The sequence below is a fragment of the Polyodon spathula genome, chromosome 3 (assembly GCF_017654505.1).
Source record: "Polyodon spathula isolate WHYD16114869_AA chromosome 3, ASM1765450v1, whole genome shotgun sequence".
Classification (NCBI taxonomy): Eukaryota; Metazoa; Chordata; class Actinopteri; order Acipenseriformes; family Polyodontidae; genus Polyodon; species Polyodon spathula.
Genome location: NC_054536.1, coordinates 36,924,502 through 36,947,577, shown reverse-complemented (window position 1 = coordinate 36,947,577; position 23,076 = coordinate 36,924,502). Strand labels below are relative to the sequence as shown.

The 23,076-nt window shown below is 35.6% G+C and overlaps 1 pseudogene; it reads left to right on the top strand.

Annotated features, from left to right (window-relative positions):
• The first annotated feature begins 14,416 nt into the window (after positions 1-14,416).
• LOC121308963 lies at positions 14,417-19,551 on the top strand (annotated as a pseudogene).
• Positions 19,552-23,076: the final 3,525 nt, after the last annotated feature.

Sequence of the window (23,076 nt, the reverse complement as noted above, 5' to 3'; positions counted from 1 at the left end):
AGGATGCTGAGGATGAGGCTTGTGAAAAGAAGAAACTTCAGTATTCTCAACTAGCTGCTGAAGCAGAACAGCGAGGATGGAGAGTCTGAGTTTACCCAGTGGAGGTGGGTTGTCGAGGATTTGTGGCACACTCCACAACCTGGTTTCTCAGAGACATCAGATTCAGTGGTCAAGAGTTACGACGCATAGTGAAGAACTTATGTGAAGCAGCAGAGAATAGCAGCAACTGGCTGTGGCTGAGACGAAAAGATTCTGGTTGGGGAACTCAAGCACAGTAGAAAAAAACCCAAAAGAAACCATTGATATAAGTAAGCTGGGCTTAGCTGAGTGGGGGTTGGAGGGGGTTGGTGCTGGGACACCAGAATCACTGTCAAGCCCTTTTAAAGTTTCATGGGCTAATCGACGAAACACCAAGAATGGAGTAAGGTGCCCACTTGAAGACCCCAGAGAAGTACTCTACTCAGCTCAGTCCAGACAGTTGTCATGTTGATGCGCTAGGGAGGCCGCACTGTGGTTGATATCTGGAGCCAGCATTACAGCTGTTGTGTGTGCTGATGCCCCAGGGAGGCAAAATATGATGATCCCTGGAGCCAACATTACACTTCAGCCATCAACACCAGGCAGAAGGATATCTACATCATCAGATGGAAGGAAACGCAGATGGATCACATTAGTTTACAGTAAAATAAGCTATGTCTTAGTTGGCGCTTATCTTGGCGAGAGCTGAGTCGAATATCAGCATGAAGTTTTAACACCTAATCTCATGTACTGGAAATCATATACTTGCCTATTGCTTTTCTCTTACTATTCTGTTCATTTCATATGTTGATGCACGTGTGTCATGACAAGTAATAAATAAGTATTTATGTATTGATTCATATTTTGTCCGGGTTAGGTGTAATGTACAGTGACAGTGCAACATTACTCTTAACTATTCAACAAATTAATTTTAACCCACACATCTCTGCAGCAACACTGATGCACTTTATTTGATTCCAGTGCCTTATTTATTCTGTCTGTTGGGCTTTCACAGCTGAGTCTACTGCTTTAGAAGCCTGTTCCCAAATGTACTCTGCTTCAGAATCAAAGCTAATTAATCATGTAGCCTTTTTCAACATATGATTCCAATTAGAACTTGGTACATAAGCATTCAAATTTAAAACCAGGTTTTTGTTTCCATTCAAGTCTATAATATTTGCAATGCTTTTTTTTTTTGAAGGCTAATCTAACCTATATAGTATGTACCTTAATTTCCTGTCAGGAAAACTCATGCAACAGAGAACAATATTTATTAAAGCTTAAACAACAAATACTACGCTATACATATTTTCATTATATCGTTGGCCTTTATCTCTTAGAGGTACCACTGCCCATAATTTAGTTTGCTGATAGTGGAGGGGCTGAATGTAGGGAAGCCATGGGCAGGGGGGCCGGATAACCCCCCCCCCCCCCCCCCCCTTAAACAAAGCCGAGAAACAGGTGGAACATGGGGAGGAGGAGATGAACTCTGATGTAATATACGGACGAGTTGTTTATTGAATGAGATACTTAACATTTGACAACTGAACGTGTTGAAAATGAGGATGCTTAATATGCTTGATGTTTACTATTTTTGCTATCTAGCTTAAAAGTTGAGTTCCCTGTCTGCTTTTCTAAATTAAAAGCAAATGTGCTAGTACAGTATAGTCTATAGCTTACCTTCTTGTCTCAAAATCTTGGTTATAAAAGTCTTCATTTGTTCCATGCAAAGTATTAAATAGAATTTAGTGCTATTTACAGAAAATGTTTGGGTATCGAAAAAAAATGCTTTTCTGGAGAGCATGATGGAAAATGTTGTAATTTTCTGTACAATTCTGACATAGGAGATTTACAGGTTCAGTATATTATTGCTTGTAATGGCCAACCTGAAATCTGCCAAAAGGTCTTCTGAAGATTATAGAACTGCAGGATCAGAGTATGGATATAAGAACTAGCAGCATAGCCCCATGCAGTATTAAAATCACTGCTAGTTGCAAAAAGCTAGTCTAGAGTTGGCAATTAAAGCAACTATTTGAGAGGTTAAGTTAAAAAGCTTTCTTACATCATATGTCAGTACTTATTTGTTTTTTAATTATAAGTGCATTGTGACCAGTGCTGTGTAGAACAGTAGCATATGGCCTAAGACTCAATACACAAGTAATATAATTCACAAACACTCCAATAAAAATAACTATAGAAAGTTACATAATTATCCCTTAGACCACTAAAAAGTGCCTGTTTTCAATATGAGTTTGTCTCAAACTCTTTAACTCATGGGTGTCAAACTCCAGTCCTCGAGGGCCGGATGGTCTTCTGGTTTTCATTCCAACTCAAGCTCTCAATAACTTAATTGAGCTAATTATTTGTTCAGGTGGACATGTTTAATATTTTTTCAAGGTCTTTTACAGTTGAAGATTTAAAAGAAGTATACTTGATTCAAGGTGGATGTGGCAGGCTGGCGAGTGGATAGAGGCCCAGAGACAGACTGCAGTTCAAAAAAAATATACTTTTATTATAAATAGATACAAAAATAAAAAGCCACAAGGGCCAAAACAAAGGGATTGAAACACAAAAACAAAGACAAAAAGCAAAATGTACAAAATAAAGGTTTCCAGGCTGGGCAATGCCTTCACTGGATTTAGAAAATTGAAAAATCACAACCAACAAAACACCAACCTGCTTCCTCAGCTCCCTCCTCCCAAATGAGAAGCAGAGGCCTCCTTTTATGTCAGGTGGCTGGGCGCTGATTGATCATTAATTAACCTAATCAACTAATCAACCCCAGCCACCTGAACATAATAAACCCAGGCAGGTAGGGGAAATTAACCAGTAATTTACCTGTAGTTACAGTCAAATTTGAAGGGACCAGCCAAAAAAATCGTCTTATCAGTAATTCTTATTATCAGGAGTCTAAGTTAACTGCACACTGGCAGTTTTCATTAAAGTTACAGAAACACTGAAATCAATTTCTGACAAAAAGTATTATACATTTAAAAGTATAGTGCATTTGATTGAAAATATTGTTGTAAGTGAACTTTTATCTGAAACAAAAGCACATTGGAAAAGTGAAGAAATGGCAAGTTATCAAAAGTGTCCAGTCATTTAAAGTGGAGATATCAAAAACACAAGCCAAGTTTCAAGAAACCATTGGGACAACTTTGCCCAACACAAAGCAAATAAGCACAACTGTAAAACCACAAAGCTAAATAGTCAACAGGGGAACCGAACAGGACAACTACGTTTTTAGTTACCGCACAAGGACCATTTTTGTAACAAAATGTAAAAAAACAGAAAGTACTGATTAGAGGAAAAACCTCAGAATGGAGTGTGGTAACCAGCGGTGTACCACAGGGATCAGTATTAGGTCCTCTGCTATTCCTAATCTACATTAATGATTTAGATTCTGGTATAGTAAGCAAACTTGTTAAATTTGCAGACGACACAAAAGTAGGAGGAGTGGCAAACACTGTTGCAGCAGCAAAGGTCATTCAAAATGATCTAGACAAGATTCAGAACTGGGCAGACACATGGCAAATGACATTTAATAGAGAAAAGTGTAAGGTACTGCACGCAGGAAATAAAAATGTACATTATAAATATCATATGGGAGATATTGAAATTGGAGAAGGAATCTATGAAAAAGACCTAGGAGTTTTTGTTGACTCAGAAATGTCTTCATCTAGACAATGTGGGGAAGCTATAAAAAAGGCTAACAAGATGCTCGGATACATTGTGAAAAGTGTTGAATTTAAATCAAGGGAAGTAATGTTAAAACTGTACAATGCACTAGTAAGACCTCATCTTGAATATTGTGTTCAGTTCTGGTCACCTCGCTATAAAAAAGATATTGCTGCTCTAGAAAGAGTGCAAAGAAGAGCGACCAGAATTATTCCGGGCTTAAAAGGCATGTCATATGCAAACAGGCTAAAAGAATTGAATCTGTTCAGTCTTGAACAAAGAAGACTACGTGGCGACCTAATTCAAGCATTCAAAATTCTAAAAGGTATTGACAGTGTCGACCCAAGGGACTTTTTCAGCCTGAAAAAAGAAACAAGGACCAGGGGTCACAAATGGAGTTTAGAAAAAGGGGCATTCAGAACAGAAAATAGGAGACACTTTTTTACACAGAGAATTGTGAGGGTCTGGAATCAACTCCCCAGTAATGTTGTTGAAGCTGACACCCTGGGATCCTTCAAGAAGCTGCTTGATGAGATTTTGGGATCAATAAGCTACTAACAACCAAACGAGCAAGATGGGCCGAATGGCCTCCTCTCGTTTGTAAACTTTCTTATGTTCTTATGTTCTTATGTTAGTAGAAACAATTGGGTCAACCTTTGCCCCCATCGGTTTTACAGTTGTGCCTATTTGCTTTGTGTTGGGCAAAGTTGTCCCAATGGTTTCTTGAAACTTGTCTTGTGTTTTTGATATCTTCACCTTAAATGGCTGTAATTTCCATGTTGACAAAGCAAGTGAATTGTCATTAAACTCGGAAGTCCTGTAATACACATATGCATCAATAAAAGTGCCTGGGGTCTGAAAAAATCTGCAAAAAAATGGGAGAAAAAGGAGAAGGACATTTTTACCTTATACTTTGGCGACTTACTGTATGACAGGTATTTACTTTTTTTTCTAGATTTCACCTAAGAGTGTTGGGAACTACAAATTAAAAGTGAAATGGTGCTTTTGGCCATTTTAGTTTTGCTGCACCAATACCTTGAAAACATGTAAACTACTTTGTTATGCATATTTACATTGTATATCTAGGATATATGTCACAACTGTGTCCTCGTCAATTACCATTAAAGAAAATACCCATTATAGCTCATAATGTAATTATTAACCATAATAAACATAATACCTCAATAAGAACTGGCTTAATTATCCCTAGATTCATGATGAAAAGAGATTAACAAGTAATATTATGTATGTTTAAGTACTTCAAATCAATCATAGATAGTGTATTTGTTATAAGACAAAAAGAAACCTAACAATCCAAATTATTATTACATTTATTCATATTTTCAAAGGATGAAGAATAAAGGTTAGGCTTCATAGTTAAAAACATATGTATCAAGAAGAAACAAAATGAAACATTCAATGAAAAGTAATGCATTGTTAAATGTTCATAATTTGAATACTTGGTGTGTTTTCTGGTCATAGAGTTCTGCATTAGTGAAGCAGTCTTTAATAGTTCATCACGCATTGTTCAGTTCAGTCACACATTACATATACATGCGCCAGCTTCCAAGTGGCCAAGTACGCATGTACAATGTTCCAGCATCTAGTTGAACAGACGCACATTACGTATTGTGACAATATCAATAGCATTTTTTTCAGTTCAATTACTTATGAACACACAATATAAGTTTAACACTTATTCTGTTGGTGCGATGTTTAAAACAAAGTCTTCTTAACATGGCTGTCCTCTGGAGAAGTTAGTCGTGCAGCAACGCAGTGCAGTACCTCTGTGAAGGCCGTAGGCAAAAGCTTTCGTCATTCTGCAGGGAGCTCATCTGCATCTTCATTGAAGAACTTTGGAGTTTGATGAGTTGAGAGCGATGAGATGTTTTGAAGAAAGAACAAATCCAGAGAGGAACAAAAATCCTTGTTTTTAGTTTAATTAACACAATATATAGGCATTCCCTTGTATTGTAAACAAATCCTTGTAGGTCCTTCCATTGGTTCACTGTATTTGATAGACAGTTGAGTGTCACACAAAAAGGGAGTGTTAGAAATGGAATGCATCCACCTGTTTCATTATCAAAGGATTTTACATTTATCATTTAAACTTCCTATTCAATATAACTTTGGTTACATTTATTAGAGAAGAATATAAATTTAAATTGCATTCTCTATACAAAATTATGATTACAAGCATATAAACCACATCATAATACAATCAAAAGATAATATTCATTTAAAACACAATAAACACTTCAGATTTATTGAAAAACTTACTTAAAATAACTATTAAACTTGTGTCAACAAGTTATGTAATTAAAAACAATTCTTAAATAACTTTAACTTTTAACACAATAATGGTACAACTGCATAGTCACTATAGCTTGGATTGGTAAGTTTTATGACACCTTAAGAGACCAGACAATCAGATAGCATTTTGGAAGGTGAACTTCAAAGAGTTAACACTACGTTTGGCCTTGGTCTAATCAACAAGCTTTGAAGTACATCTGGTTAAGAATGTTCTGGAATCGGTGTTAACAACCCAATCACCACAGCATGTCACACAGACAATAGTCTGAATTAAATACCTGGGAAATGCTTATATAAAAATTAATTTAACCCTCAATTTTCTTGACAACTTGCTGTATAGTCTCTGGCAGTTCTCGCTGATAACTTGGTGCGAGGAACTAGCATTCCTCTCAATAAAGTATACATTGCAAATGAACTACACTTGAAATGTGCAAGTCTCATTCTTGTCACAGACATTCATGGTGTTTCCATGCAGGGCAATTTACACGTGAAATGGCGATGCGCATCCACGGTTGGGAGAATCACTCATGTAAATCAGGTTTGTGGCTGAAAAAACGGCCAAAGAGAGGGATAAGTTGGCTCTCGTTTAATTGTTTAAATGACGAAAATCACCTGAAAATCCATGCCGAGTTTCGCATGGAAACCTGCATTTCACATGTAAATATTAATGAGCTTGTTTATCCTCAAGTGACATCACTGTAAATATTGCAATGGAGCAGGTCAGTTGTTACTGTGGATTCCAAGACGGCAAAAAGTAAGTGGCTGATGGGTTGTTTTATGGTTTGCAGTGCTGTAATTCACATCAATGATAATGCGTACTGCTTTTTTTGTTATTGTTTCTGATCTGTCATGTTGTATATCTCTTGCTGGTTTATAGTTCTGTATAAAACCACTTACCATGAACTGCATTATGCATTTGTTATAGCATTAAAGTAGCTGTTTGAGAATGCCCTTGTTGTAAAAACTATGCTAAAGTTAAACACGAAGAGCAAGTGAGCTGCTTAGTAAATGTCTTTAACTGAATTCCCTTGCTTTTGATCCCAGATATGTCCAAAGACAATGCGTGTCCACCCTCCACTTAAAATCACTGAAGCAAGGAGGAAACCAGGGCATTAATAAGTATAGTTAATGACTTGGATGTGCTGAGCTAGCTCGATCACACGAAACAGTGTAACAAGCATGTGTACCAACAAATGGTTGATGACCTCTCAGAAAGAAAATAGAGCGCACAGTCCCACAAGCTAGGGACAAATTAATAACATTGAAACAGCCTTACCTGCAGGACCGAACAAGGAGGTGCTGTTCGGGAGAAGCAGGATGGTCTCGGTTTCAATTCTGGGAAGACTTGGACTGTTTATTGGGGCAGTGTCCCGTGTCAGTTGCAGCTGCCCACTTAATTGACACCACCCAGCGAGCTGTATCTGAAGAAGGTAACATTTATTGTGTGTACATGTACATTCAATAACTTGCACTACTGTTACTTGAAAGTAATTGTGATACTTTCTATTTTCTTACTTTAAGATCGCTCCACCAGTGCTACACAGTTAGCATCCACATCCTCCTCATGCAGTATATAACTGCAAGCTCAACAGGTGAGCAAACACATCGATTCAGATTCCATGGATGAGGGAACAGAGGAAGGAGAATCGGTGGGTGAGGAATCAATGGATAAGACTGCACATTCACAATTTGACGTGGCAGATGGAGGTGTCTCCATTTTTTATTTGTATACATTTTTTTGTGTCTTCGGTTTAGCTGAACTCTATATAAAAACTCTGTTTTTAAAAGCACCTTCATTCAGCCAGCTTTCCCCAAAAAAAGCAACCTAGCTCACAATATGGACTACCACTATATCTAAGTTGCAAGGAATATGCAGGCCCTTCAATTACTTCATGTGAAAGGAACTTATTACAAGCAACAGTAGATGTTACAAAATGAGAATTCACAAGAGACCCTGTTGTGAATTCTACCTTCACCGCCTTGAGCTTCCATCCTTCCAGCTATGAAATTGTGTACTTAGGACGCAGTGCCTCAGAGTTTATAATCCTCACACCAGCATAGTTATCTAGAGGTATGCAGTTTCGACACCACATTATTTTCATAATCACAGCTCTTTTCTTTTGGATTTATAAGACGTGGATAGCTAGATGAAGAAAAAATAGCAGGGTGGATGCTTTTACATTTTTTACAAGCATTTATATCATGCACGTTAAATATATACTACTGCATGATCTACAGCACATCTCTCAGAAATGTTTTCTTTTCTAATGTCACATTAGTGCAAATACAAGTGGTACTCTAGTAAAAAGGTTTACATGATAGAGCAATAAATAATAATAAAAAAAAACTACAGAAATATCATATTTGTTCTATGTGATGTTTCTTATTGATTTAGTTCTTAAATATACAAGAGGAATAACGTTGTAGTGTACACATTTTTGGTTACAGTTTAGACATGATTCTGAAAACTCCATTGAGGCCACATGTCTGCTTTATACTTCTGACCAGGATTTGATGTACAAACAGAAAATGATACAAAGTGAATCTAAAAATCATGAAGAACATATTAATAAGGATAACTATGATATTTAACAGCATCTCTCCTTATTAAAACTATAGGAACCAAAGCTTAATAATGTCAGGGTATCCTAGTAAAATTGAAATATCCTTGAATCCATGTCAGTTATGTTTCTGGCATAATTGTGAAAGCAGGGTACCACTCCGGTCTGGATCTTTGAAGAGTTTTCCAGGTGAGGTTCAGTGGTTTTGGGAGAACATGAAGGTATATCTACAGTAGACTAGTTCTGAATCAAGCCATATCTCTACCATGAAAATAGGCCTATCTCCCCTCTGTATTTGAACTGACAACAGATGGTGTTTTAATAACGTCTAGTAGGAATATGACTGTGAGTAAACAATGCAGTGCATGCCAACCCAGTAATTGCTGGGCAGCATTACAACCTCTTGCCTTCTGAAGCCAAAGTGGGAGACACACATACATAGTGGAAAGAGCCAAGCTCACAGCTGCCGGGAGACTGCTTTGTGCATTCCTACCAGAGCTGTAACATTGCAGCTCCATGCTTGATTCATGGCTTGGAGGCTGCTGTAAAGCTGCCAAGTTGGCAACTCATCAGAGAGTGGCCACTGGCTTTCTGCGAGCTTCAAAGACTCGCTACCTTGATATGATTCAAGACTGAGACTGCCAGTTATAATTTTGTGGTTTCTTTCTTTTTTATAAGCTGTAACTGACTTTTATATGGCACTTAAAAGTAGGAATCTATAGTCGATTTCCACACCCCTACGGAGCACAGCCTTACACCGGAAGCATAACATCCAAGTCCCAATTTTTCTAAATAGTAAACATACATTGAAATTGAATCTCGTCCATAATCACACAGTTATCATTTTCACATATTTAACATGCTTCCCAAGGATAATTAAACCACATTTTAAGCCTAGAGGTAAATATATCTCAAATGACGCTCAAAAGTATTGACAACCTCATGAAAACAAAATAAAACAAACATGTGTTTTACCTCCTACACAAAAACATGAATGCAAAAAACATATGTTTACTAGTAATACACGTCACTGTTTTGAACCATTTTGATTTTTGCAACACTACTTATTGTAGTACTGTAAGGACAGTTGAAATTAATTTAGTCAAAATGGATCACCCATGCCACAGTTTCATTCCTGCTGCAGTCTATTTGGTTACGATAGAATACAGTCTGCCAGATACACAGCACTTCTTCCAGCTAAACATCAACATATTGGCTTTGCCAACACAAACTCACAATCTGTCCTCAATCAAATGATTGGGACAATCTTAGATGATATGTTCATCTTGATATGTGCAAACTCAATGTGCTGAGGGATACACAGCAGCTGCAGTGGAGGTACAGTGGAGCAAACATTCAATCACAAGCTCCGAAGTAAAACTATTATGATTGATTCAAGCTGGAATAGTGACTTAAGTTTCCCTTGCTATCTGGCCATCACTGGCATTACCACCAGTACTAAATGGACATACACATACCCTCTGCTTGCATGTTGAATTCCTGGGGCTGGTGAATGATGGTATTTTCCTCAGTAGAGAACATACTAATCGTATAAAAAAAAAAAAAAAAACTCATCCAAAATGTGGTTGAGAATCACGTTCCAATGTCTTCCAATCTTTAGCATTGAATAACTGTGTTTACGGTAACTGTGTAATATGACCTGTAACATATACCAGAATATATGGCTGCATTCTAAAGTGTTTTTGACTTGAATTATTGTATAATTATATTATGTATGGATTAACGATTGATTCTAAAACCATTTTCAGTTAATTAATGCTATGATAGGTGAACATTGTTATCTGTAAATTTACACAGTCTATGGCCATTATCCAATTAATGGTTTAATTATAGGATTGATTGGTGTCTATTACAATTAGGGTTTCTGATTTTCAATTTTATCCGATAAGACACCCCAAATACAAAAAATAATGAAATTGGTGGATAGCCAATAAACACCGGAAAACACCAGAAAAACTGTGGAAATGCTTAATCTGTTCACATTGATTTTACCCTTTTCACATTAAAAAAATGAAATCTATAAAAATAATAATAAATACATTTCCCAGTGCTATTGGGCAATGTCCCTCCTTCCTGACATGTATCTATCATTGATTCATTATGAATACTTTAAACCCGCCCCAAATACTGAGGGACAGCACATTTCTACACTTCTATTGGAGACTCAACTTGCAATATTTAGAATGAGATTACAGTCAGGATGGAGGCTCATTAACAGGATTTCAAGCTGTATTACAGTTAAGATATAAAGGATTTAAAAAGAATTGTGGCAAAGAGTGCAAAAATGCCTACACACAAAAACCCCTGAAGAATGTGCCCATGACCATAGAAATTTCATTGTGGAAGACAGCAAAGGAAAGAAGGTAGAAGTACTGTCGAGTTACTATACATATTTTGACACACAAAAAAAAAAAACGCTCAAGCATTTTTGGAAAGTAACCCGAAAACACCAATTTCATACGGTATATCAAAAACGAAAGCCCCGAAAAACATTGATTTACATAAAACTTGAAAAAAACTAAAAATAAGCACCGAAAAATGCAATTAATAAAACTCGAAAATCAGAAGCCTAATTATAATATATAATAAAGCTGTTTTTTTTTATTGACAATTACTGCAATACTTAATGAAGACATGCTATTTTGTTTCAATAATAATACAAAGTATTTTAAACAAACTGTAAGATGAATCTGATGTATAATATTAGCAATCAAGTCTTAAAGAAGAAGAGATTTTTAAGTGTGCGACCAAGAGACCATTTTTAAGTGTGTCATCGAGCAGGGTATACATGGTTGGTTTGTCATGTTGTTTTAATTCTGTAGAGACATTAATCTATGAAGTGCCTTATGGTCGGCACCTCTTCTTGGAAAAAGCTTTGCTGTGCAAGAATGTCTTCATGGTTATATACTGTATATATATATATATATATATATATATATATATATATATATATATATATATATATATATATATATATGTGTGTGTATATATAAAGCCCCTTTCACACTGGTATGCTCTACCTGGGTCAGGACCCGGTGTCATGATGGACGGGTACGCGATTTCACACTGCTTTTGATAAAGCAGGGTTGGCCATGGTGACAGACGCAAGTAAACAATGCATGTATCAATGTCCCAGAAGCAGCCTGTTACAGATGCTTCAATCCAAGCTTCTCTGGATTAAACCATTAGCCCAAATGATTAGAGCAAAGTTTATTCATCCATGCTGCAATATGGCTCATGGTGTGTCTCAAGCAACAAAAATATTGTTAATAATGTTAAACTGAATAAACAAAAACGTTCCACACGGAAATGAAACCTTCACGCAGGCATGGCTGTTTGTTATTTCTTTTGACATCATGCATTTTGTCTCGCTCAACCCAGGTCAAAGCGTGTGTCCTGAGGTGGGTTGCTGGGACCCAGGTTACATGGTTTCACACTATGTGCAATTGTGACCCGGTTAGCCAGAACCCACGTCCGAACCTGGGTAGGCTTTGGAGGTTGACACGGGTACCTTTTTACTACCCAGGTATCAATTATTAATTTGAGGATTCAAAGAAGATGTAGAAAATATGACAGTGCAGTTGTAAGCTTGAGTCTCCGGCCAACGTAATAAAGTCAACGTTGAGACAAGCTTTGCACTAAGCCTTTTCTTAACTGACAGGATATCAACATTTTACAGAAAACAGTAACACACAGTGAGCAGCAAGTACACCTCAATAATAATAATAATAATAATAATAATAATAATAATAATAATAATAATAATAATAATAATAACTGCAGCAACTATTCTTCTCAGGACCAAAGTCGGAAAGCAAACAACATAACAACATCCTGTTGGGCTTATGTCAGTGATAACTCTGTGATCCATTAATAATAATATTGCAGCTTCCAATACGGAATGCTTTATCTACAGTTATTGTGCAGCTATAGTTTCTTACCAAAAAGATCAAAAACAGCCTTTATTTAAAAATAAACAAACAAATATGTATTGTGAGCAGTGTACCCCAGAAAACACACTGAAAACTGTAAACTTTCATTTTAATAAATTAACTAAGAAAAAGCATACACACTCCAAAATGTGTAGGTGCAAAGTACAAAATTAAATCAGTATGAGAAAAACATTACTCACACACACACACACACTATATTTGTGGAGCACCTTAAGTAAGTGTGCTAGTAATGTCTTTCTCATACTAATCATGTAAATTAACACACTACAGTATAAGCTAAACTGGTGTGAAGAAAAATAATTTACAAATATCTATATTAACCATGCTTTAAAAGAAACTAATAAATCAATGAATGAATAAATTACTTATTTTAATGTAGGCTAGTTGGATAGGATGTTTGTTTTGAAGATTTTTTAGCAAAGCACTTATGCTTCCTCCTTTGAATGAAATACTTCCTTGGCAGAGTTCGCAAATTCCGTATTCGCCTGCTTGTGTAACAGGGGTAAGCTTTCTTTGCAATTTATTTAGTAGTTATAATGGTTAAAGATGTGTCATTTTTATTGCACTTTGATTATTTTATATTTATATTTTTTTAAAGCACGTGTGAATGTGTGTAAGGTAATCACAGTGTAATTAATCAATTAGTCCAACTGTTTGTAGCTGATTACTTTGTAAAGATTCATTAAGAAGAATGAGGAAGAGAGCTGGGAGGACGTTCAGGATAACGAACAGTTACTTTTCAATTCGAAGATGACCACCAACCAATTCTTCTGGGATATGCCTGCCATAGGTAGGTATTCACTGAGCATTTAATGTCAGAGTTGCCGATAGACCCCAACGTGGAGTGACGTCCTCGGTCCAGCATGCCGACGGTAAGGTAAGCATCTGTGTCGCTAACCTGAGTGTTTTTAAAAGAGCTCCCCTGATTCGACTGCAGTTCCCTTGCATTCATGCTGAGAGCTGGCTTGTCGCTCTCGTGGAATCAGCGGCTCCATTTTGACTGTCGTGTTTTGTCTTTCAATCTACCCCTTCAGGGAGAACACCATTCCTCCGCCGGGGCTCGTCTTGCCACCCCCGCCGTTGAGTGACTCTGCACAGCTTGGGCGAAATAAATAAATTGTGTGCTGTTGTTGTGATTACATCTGTGTGTTGATCCTCTAGCACAACCCCATGTTGCCTGTGTCTGTGCTTGAGTTTTTGCTGCACTGTAAAAAAAAAAGAAATAACAGCCAGTCAGCCATGTGTTCCATCACCGGGGCTGTGTTCTAACCCGCCCTGCTGTCAAGTAGACCTCGCTGACTGCCTCGGCCTGTCCACCTCGGTGCGTAGGGCCTTCAAAAACAATAAAATAAAAAGTGTACTTTCCCTCCTCCTTTTTTCTCTTTGCCTGTGTGTCTCCCCTGGTACATGCTGCGCACTGACCAGGTGGCTGACTTCAAACTATTAGGGTAGGCACCGCTGCATTAGATGCCCCGCCGGTGTTTCGGTACCTTGGTGCATGCTCAGCCCTTAGTATTTTGGTGCTTCAGTGCGCACAGTGCTTGGTGCACTCGGTGCACATGGTGCTTGATGCACACAGTGCTTCGGTGCTTCTGTGCTCATAGTGCCTTCTCCTCTGCTGGGTCCCAGATCTGCTGAGCCCCGCTGTTGAGTTGAATCCGCTGGCATGTTTCAGCCGGCTTACTTGACGTGCTTGGTAATAACAATAATAATACATTTTTACAGTGCAACCCCTTAGCTAACCTGCTGTATGTGTGAGCCTGTATTTTTTTTATTACTGCCTTTTATGTTAAAAAAAAAAAAACTGCACTTTTTCTTTTTACGTGCTCCACTCCGATATATGCTACGCACTTCCCCATTGTGTGACAGCACATGGTCCAGAACCAGCTGATCGCCGCACTCTCCACTGCCCAGCGTGACAACCTCTGGCTTCTGCGACAGCTAACAGCTGGGTCTACCTGCAACGATGGGAGGCAGCCGGACGTGGGATTCTACAACAGCTTCAGCATGGTCCCTGAAGGCTTGCGGCTCAGGCGTGCTTGCACCTCAGAAACTTGGGTGCTAGCCACCATACACACTGGCTAGGCACACCGTCATATTCTCCAATTTATCCAGCCAAGCGATTGGTTTACAACAGTGGACTCGAAGGACACATATTTTCACGTTCCTATCCATCCAGCACACAGAAAATATTTAGTTTCACTCAGGGGAGCATATTCAAGTTTTCCATGCTGCCATTTGACCTCTACTTAGCCCCCCGCACCTTTTTGAAGTGCATGAATGCCATACAGGGTGGGCTTCGGTCCCCAGGGTTACACAGCATAGCCTTTCAGCTGTTCATCTGGGCACGTATAGATTTATGTATTCATTTATTTCAATATTTATTAATGTATTTATTTGTTTATGTTTTTATTTACCAAATATATAGGCTATCCTTCAGCATAGCTAATTATCAGAAATGAACATTCCTTTTTGTCCAGTGGGAACCACAAATAGCGTTACTCTCATCAGCCAGTGTCGAGGGGAATCGTACTTCCGTAAACCATAAACCAAACATTTTCAGAGATCAAGATCAGAATCTTAGAATGATGATGATGATAATCAGTTGATGCCAAGTAAAAAAAAAAAAAAAAAAGCCAAAATGTAAAAAACAAGAGTCCTGAGAATTTTCAGCTGGCTGACTTAATCTTTCAAAGTACTGCTTGTTTTCTCAAGTAATCGTGTAGCACTGTTGACAGTATAACACAACACTCTTGCAAACTGAAGTTTATAGTTTCAAATCCCATGCATGCCAGACCTGGGTTTTATGTTTATATTATATTTAAAAAAAAAAAAATTGCTGGCAAATGTTCCATTTCAAAAAAATGATATAGACATCACAATAAATGCGTTACCTAGTATATTTTCTAATTAACAAATTATTGCAATGACAGTCCTGAATATATACAATTTTTATGATATGCAGCCACAGTGGAATGAATTCAGACTGCCTTCCACTTCAAGTGAGATGCATAAAAGACATTGTGCACAGCTCTAGATTTTGCACCAGACAGAAAGTAAAAAGGGAACTGGGTACAGAGTATACCTCAAAATCAGAGTTGCTGTGTACAGTTCGAGATTGCTTCTGGGCACAAATCCAATAGTGAATATGTGGGCTATATACACACTAATCTGCCTTGCAAAAATTAGTCTCTAACCGTAAAACTAACTGCAAAAGCTCCAAATTTTATTCTTGTATTTAATAATTATGCTTTTGCAATGTTTGATATTGAGCTCCATTTTTAATCTTATTTATTAATTGATTACTTATTTTAATTAGTGTTTTTTAATGTTTTTAAATGTTCTTTATTGTTGTAGAGCATCAAACACAAGAAAGTTTCATGAAAACGAAACCACTATTTATACAACAAAACACCTCATTAAAATGTAAAAAAAAATCATTTTCCCAGTTAAAAACTTTAGTGAGGGAGAAAGCCTTTGTCTCATGGGGTCATATTGCAGTAAGTTAAAATGTTGTGAATAAAAAGAAAAATGCCAACCCCTTTCCTCAACAAAACACAGTCTTTTTATCCCTGCCACTGTGAATGCATTCAGATAACAGAAAAATCAAGCAAATACACTACAGAAGTCAAACAGAGTTCAAAAATTGTTGGGTTAATGGTTCTGACAGCACTGTGCTTTCTCTAATTCACTTTAAATGCTTCTTTGAAAATAACATTTTATACAGACCCTGTTCACAGTTGAGTATCTAATTGATTTAAACTGCTAAAAGGAGTGCTTTGGAACAGACATTTTACTTTTATGTTAGCAAATCTAATTATGTTATACCAAAATGAAATGCTAACATGCAATGAAAACCGATAACTGAAAACTGAGTGTTTCTACAGTATTTTCCATTCACATGAGAGGCTGACAACACACTAGAGGCATTAATGCAAGTATGTATAGTGTTACATAGTGTTGAATCACATTTTTATAATATTCGCTTTGTACAAGAAATTAATGTTTTTTCGTTAAGTTTTGATAACAAGATTAAAGAATACCTGGTAAAGTTTTCAAGAAACAGATTGACAACTGGGCAATATATTTCTTAATATTTAATCAAGAGGGCTTGCCAGGAGGAAAAAAAAATCTCTAAGATTGCAGGTGGGAGCAAACTTCTGGGCCATGACAATACTGTTACATTTGCATTTCAAAATCAGTATGGATAGAAAGTGATTCCCACTGAACATTGCGACAAGTAAAACAAAAACTATTTCAAGTTCCAAAACGTGTTTCAAAATACAAAACAATACACTATATCTTTTTTAGCTGTTGAAATAACATAACTACATCATTTGTCTGTATACAGTGGAGGAAACCTAGCAACAGGCAAGGGCTGGTGTAATTTAGATTTAAAGGTACCACGTCTTTAATGGTAGGTAGCAGGTTTTCATATAGTTATCAGAATGTATTTCGTGCCTTTGGTAGTTTTTTGTATTCATACAACAAACATAAGAAACCTTTATTAAAAAAGGTAATTCATAAAATGATGTGTGGTACATGGAGTAACTAGTTACCATACTGCATGAATGGGATGTAAGATATATTAAACACAAAAAAAAACATGTTTTACTTGACGGTAAGAGGTGTCAATTCCGAAAAAGACGTGAAATTGTCAGGTAAGGCTGCCACTGCGCCTTTACCCGACTCAAGTTCTGACAAAGCTTTCCAGCACACACTACTTAACTGGTAAGGTAGTTACTTCTAACTGCGCAAAGAAAAAAGAAAATAACTTGCTAAATACTTTATCAATTTTTTCAGTTACAAAAAAAGGCACCCCTAGTCAAAGAGTACTATCCGTCTGCCAGATGTGGTGTTTAAACATGTTATTTTAGCTCAAAAAAAAAAAAAAATTGGACAAAATAATTCTCAGTCACACTGACATGGAGCATATGAAATATTAAATGCCGTCCCGATCCGTTTTGAAATGGCCGAGAAAACATTCCCCTCAAAATCGAGTTTAAACAAGGCTCTGCCAGACGCTCTTACCTATAATGGTGCTACCGTGTCGTCATAATTAAGGAATGAAGCTAGCACAGCAAAGCAATATACCAGTAATAAACACCCATTACAAGACTGCTGTGCGTCTGTAAACAGAGGACGTGCATTATCTGTATCTTTCATTTTTAATACAAACTTGACTGCTTATTATTTCTCTTATATCTACTATTAATAAAATAAAAGAAGGAACAAATATGCATTTTAAAAAAATGTTGTGCTTAAAAATATGTAGTTTACATAACATTTCAGTGTCTATTATATAACATGGACTACAGGGACACAATAACACAAAATTGTTGAATTTAGTCAGGTTGTGAACCATACATCTTTATTTATATATCTTTTTTTTATTGTATTTCTAATTTATGCAAAAACAAGTATACAAAGCATAAATCCTGAAATAACACTGCATATAATTGACCATTGAATCAATCTCATCATTATACCATTGGTACAGTGCCTACCAAGTTTTTACAAAAAAATAATGGTTATTCTTTTAATTATATGTGCCCTGTTTTTCTGATAAGCGCCACTCTAAGTTGTTAAATATTCCACGTGGTATTAGGTTGGTGGGTACTGTGCTTACTTACCCAAACGAATATAATGATCATCTTTGATAATGTTACATCCAGTAGCATTATCAAGTAATGAACGATGTGTGAAATTGCTGTACCTTGCCTTTACTTGATTTGTGAACTGCTGCACAATCTTACAGCATGAGGTACAGTAAGCGGTTTAAGGTGCCAGACTGGAGATGAAAAGTGTAAAACTGCAATATGTGTATACTTGATATTATTTCTTATTTGGGTATTGCATTTTTGCCAAACACAAGACTTTCTTAATTAAAGATTTTATTTATATATTTATTTATTTGTTTATTTATGTATTTCTTTATCACATTTTATTAATTCAAAATTACAAGGTGATTTATTATGCCTTAACAGAAATCCTTGGAGATATATCTGTTTTTGTCCATGTAATTTCTATATAATGCCAATTTGTAATGTTGTGATAAAAATACATCACATGTTTCAAACCCCTGGGCCAAAGTCATAAATGACAGAGTTATCAGTGAACATTACCTTTATGCATTGTGACAGTGTCATGTCACTGTCACCAGTCTGTTTGTTTTGTTGGATGGCTATAACTTCAAGCAAATGTTACAGATATATTGCTTTTGACATAAAACTATTGAAGGGCACATTGAATGGGTATGCTTTAAAACCACCAATTAAAATAAATACTATAAAAAAACTGTGAAATGATAAACTTTTATGTCACTATTAAATCAGAATAAGCTTGGGCCTATGATGCATTGTGAATTGGGAAAAATTGAATCAATTTGAACAGTATCAATTAGCATATTAATACATATAGTTCTATAAAGGACTTATTTTATTTTATTTACAAATATATAGAAATACTAAAAAGAAACTAGTAAAAGTCTTTCACAAACATTTCATCAACAATTCTTCTGCATCTACAGTATGAGGATTTCACATAATTCTATAGATTGGTGCAAGCTTTATGGTAGAGCAGCATTTGTAAGGTTCTGTATTTCTTGAGTTGGTTGATTGTTTTCATTTTCATTATAAAAAAAAAAAACAGTCAATTGAGTACATATCTTGCTTTCTCTGTAATGTGCTTAATACAATAATAAAAGAATAATACGAAGACAAAAAAAATTAAAAACAACATACAATGCTCCCTCGATATTTCACCATTTGATAATTGACTAATTTGGTTAATTCATTATTGGATGCCAGCCGTGTGCAGCCCACCAAGCTTGCCAGAGTAACCAAGGTTCTCTGAGAGCCGGTTCCCAGGGACAGCGTACCCAGGTGCGAATAGAATTCATGGACAATGATAACGGCTCCATTGTCAGGAATGTGAAGGGGCCAGTGAGGGAAAGGGTGGTTCTCACCCTGCTGGAGTCTCAAAGAGAAGCCAGGAGGCTGTGTTAGGAGTTCTTTATAAAGATGGAAGAGACGCACCCCAGACAGATGTACTGACTTCTTTGAGAAGTGAAATACCTGGTCGACTGTTTACTACTCTACTGTACAATATCTTTGGCATTTGACAATAAATGACTCTGATTAAAAAAAAAGAGACCTTTTTAATAGTAAATTGTAAAAATCATTTTTCAGACAGTCAGACAGCAAAATAGAGGGAGCAATGTTGTTGAGATAATGCCGACACATCTCTATGAAATCTCAAACGTATTATTGTTTTACACAGCGAACAAAACATTTGGAGAGCCATCTTTAAAGCCTCTTCAATGAACACACACAATGATTTTCTATGTAGATCTACAACTAAGATAAATCAATTGCTCTTATAAATTTTTACCAGGGTACATATATTTTGCATATATACCATAGTTTACCATGTTTTGTCATGTATTTTAATGCGCTTTACCATATCTCCCTGGGCTTTACAGTGCTTACATATGCTTTCACCATGCATGAGTATACTTTGCTATGCGTTTACCATTATGAGGCATATTTTATTTTATTTTATTTTTCAAATCTGTGTTACAATGTAAGAATAAAACAGGGTGCTTTAGGTTTAGGGCTTTATGTGTTTGTTGTTTGATTCAAGTTTTGTAAATTTAATAGATATATTTCTCCTTAAAAAGGTATACTTGCTTGTGCATTAAACACTATTGACCCTGTATAAATCTATATATTCCATATATTTTCCAGTGATTTGTGGAATTATTACCACATGGATTTCACTTTTTATACAAAAATCTAAGGGCATAAATACATAATTATTAAAAAAAAATATATATGTATAAAATTATAATAATTTGCATTATGCTCAAAGTATTATAGCTGTAGCTACTGAATGTATGTTTATTAATTATTTGTTACCTGCAATACCCATACATTCTGTTAAAGCACTGTCTTTTTCTGTTCAATTTGAAGATTCAGATACATTTATATTCTTTTGCTCTGCAAACTGTAAAGAAAAAAAGAGTAAATCAGTCAGTAGGTGGCGCTTTAGTACAGTTCTCATTTCAAATACACTTTTAAATCATATGTGTACCCCTTTAACTTTGAAAATAGACTGTTATTTTTTATTTTTACAATTGATTGTTCAGTATATACTGCAGTTTTTGATGCTTACTTCTAATGCACTGTACGGTACATCAATCTTGCCCTACAAATGGTGTTACGTTGACACGCGGTTAATAAAATAACTTACTAAATACAACAAACAAATATTCAAATACAGGCCAATCGTTTGTGCTGAAACAGCCAGCTAACTGTCATATTTAACCAAACAATTTGTGAATCCCATATTTGACACATTTTGCAAGATTCTATCGGATATTCCATTCAATCTAGAAAATAACTATGACTAATTTCTTGTTTAAATGTCGGCTTCTAATTAAAGAGTTTGAGATTCAGTTCACTGAAGCACAAAGTGACATCATCACTCCCAAGAAATGTGTTGCGATTGACTAAGCTACCCTGCCTATTGCATTAAACAGCCACCTCTTCAGTTGGGACTCATCTGTAATGGAGATATTTTTGGATATGATAAAATATCACACTGATTAATATATTAGGCCCTCTAACTATCTTTTTCTATGCTTCATTTACTTTACAAAAATTAAATTGTAAGGCACTGTCAGTATATTTCAAGTATTTAAGACACATTAATTAAAAGGGAGCTGAAAATGAAACCATTATCTCCTGACTGTATTATTCCCTAGATAAGATATTCTATTCCATACATTTGCACACAATATCTATCAGTTGATTAAAGTAAAACCACAACATAAATAATCAATTATACTTTGAGGTATTCTATAGTACTGGTCAACATGTAGCTAACAATCTATTTCAACAGTATACTGTGTCATAATAAATGGATACTGCAGTTTCTACAACTGCTCTCAAATCCATGTACCCATGTTGAAAACAAGTAATAACTCACTGTTTTATTGTCCGAAGATTGACTAATCTCTTTCCCTGACAATCACCTATTATCATTGGATCGTCTGTACTCTTTTTATGCCTAATCCAGTCTATGTGTGTTTATAACTCACACGTTTTAAGTATTTAAGTTATATAAGTTCCCTGCACCCCAGCTTCTATAAATTAGACCTCTAGTACTACTCTCTACAAAATTGATGTTTTTAACGTTACCTAATAGTGTATTAATTATTATTTGGATATAAATGGGTGGCAATTGAAAACAACTTTTAGCTATTTATTTGTTTAAAAAAAAAAAAAAAAAAAAAAAACTTTTAAAAGTACATTTAAAATAAAGTACAGTTAAAAATTAGAATAAAAATAAAGTACAGTATTAAAAATATAGAATATGCACAGTATATTAGTACATTAGAAGAATTTTGGTCTTTGAATGTAGGTCTGTTTGTAACATTTCAAGCCTCTTTCATGTAAAAAAAAAAAAAAAAAAAGTTCCTTGTTGTTCTAGAAAGCATTGTCCGAAAACGAGCATATGTTTCATGGAAGTCTTTAACAAGCTGATACACAGTCGTTTTACTGGATTCCCAAATTAGTTTCCGTTTATAAATGTACAGCTGGCAGCATGATATTCGTGCACTGGTCCAATCATTTACAAGCCATTTAAAAGACTATTGGGGATTGCATCACAGTTTATGATGCCATTTACTTGTGCAAGTAAATATTGTTTTTAAAAGAAACTAGTTTTGTCTGTCTCAATCACCACATACAAGTTATAACTATATTCCTTAAAATGTATATATATATTTTTTTGTATTTTATATTCATCAGATAAAGTTAAAAGTTAATAACATATAGTGATGATCAACAGTTCCGAGGTCTTCCTGCAAAAACACGTTTGTGTGACTGTTTTAATCTCAAGTTAATTAAAAAATATTAATTTAAATTTAAAAAATTATATAATATATATATATATATATATATATATATATATATATATATATATATATATATATATATATATATATATAGTGTGTGGCAGACTCTCTAAAATTATAGACATAGGAGGTCCTGCAAGAGATAGCTGCAAGACTACATTCCCCAGAATGCCACAGGGTTACAGGGATTATTAACATTAGTTAGATAGATTTCATTCACAATTAGGCATGATTAAAATTCAAAGGTAGAGTACAGCACACAGTCTTGCTAAATAATTATGAAATGCAGTTAACATGTTTATTTACTGGTGAAATACAATTCAAAGTTGCTGCAGTATATCTATATGTTCACAAAACAAACATTAAACTTTAAAGCTACAGTGTGCAGTGCAAAAGCACATTTGCAGGTCTCTGTAAGTAAGAAATGGGAGTGTCCAGTGTGAAAACAGAACACAAAATAGTAACTTAATGTAGAATCCAAAGTAGTACTATAACATTAAAATGTTTAGTACAAAAACAAAGCCTGTTACCAGCTCTTGCAGGGTCTAAAAAAACAAAACAAATGCAAAATATGGATTGTAGCACAACAACAGTAAAGCGTAATAACCAG